The 761-nt window shown below is 72.5% G+C and overlaps 1 protein-coding gene across 1 annotated transcript in view; it reads right to left on the bottom strand.

Annotated features, from left to right (window-relative positions):
- The window catches only part of Far1 (fatty acyl-CoA reductase 1), a 52,131-nt gene extending 51,926 nt beyond the window's left edge, over positions 1-205 (bottom strand). Inside the window, exon 1 of the mRNA XM_005351024.3 lies at positions 105-205. The gene's annotated coding sequence lies outside the window, so the exon portion shown is untranslated. The remainder of the gene's footprint in view (positions 1-104) is intronic.
- Positions 206-761: the final 556 nt, after the last annotated feature.

The raw sequence follows: 761 nt of genomic DNA on the forward strand, positions 1-761 counted from the left end.
CGCAGGCCCCACCTCAGCGCAGCCCGGGCCGGGGACGCCCGCAAAACGGCGGCCGGGGGCGGAGGGGCCGCGGCCGAGCCTGCGACAGAGCCCGTGCTTCTCACCTCGATGCGGAAGCTCGGGCCTCGCTCTCCCCTCAGCGATGGCTACGCCGCCGTCGCGCTCTCCTCACTCGCTTTTCACCGCCCCCGACCGGCCGCCGAAGAGCGGACAGACAGCGGCGCGCCCATTGGCTGCCGCCGCTCTGGCGTCAGCGGGTCCTGACCGCGCCTCGGGGTATGATTGGCTGGCGCGGGGCCTCTTTTCCACGTCTGCTCCTGATTGGCTCTCGCGCACACCCTTCCCGGGAGAACCGCTCACCTTCCACTCTTCTTCAGTCTCCCACCCCCAAACCAGGTTTCCCCCCCGCCCGGGGCCTGACGGCCAATGGGGGAACGGAGAGAGGACGGTGGGTGGGCGGCTGGGCGGTGTGGTGGGGGGAAGCGCAGCCAATAGGAGTGCGCCGCACATCCCGGCTCAGCAGCGCCGCCCCCGGCCACCCGCGAGCGGGAGGGTCGCGCCCCGTGCCACGCCCGACTACCCTGGCACGGGAGCCCGACCCGCGCGAAAGGTGCGGGGTCGTCAGCGGGCGCGAGAGCCCGCCCAGCAGCCCTTGCGGCGTACTTGGGTCCTGCCACCGTGGACCCTGGCGCGCCCCAGGTGGGTCTGGCTACCCACGGCCATAGCTGGGTGTGAGGATCCTGCCAGAGAACTGCCAGCCT

Source organism: Microtus ochrogaster, chromosome 8, assembly GCF_000317375.1.
Source record: "Microtus ochrogaster isolate Prairie Vole_2 chromosome 8, MicOch1.0, whole genome shotgun sequence".
NCBI lineage: Eukaryota > Metazoa > Chordata > Mammalia > Rodentia > Cricetidae > Microtus > Microtus ochrogaster.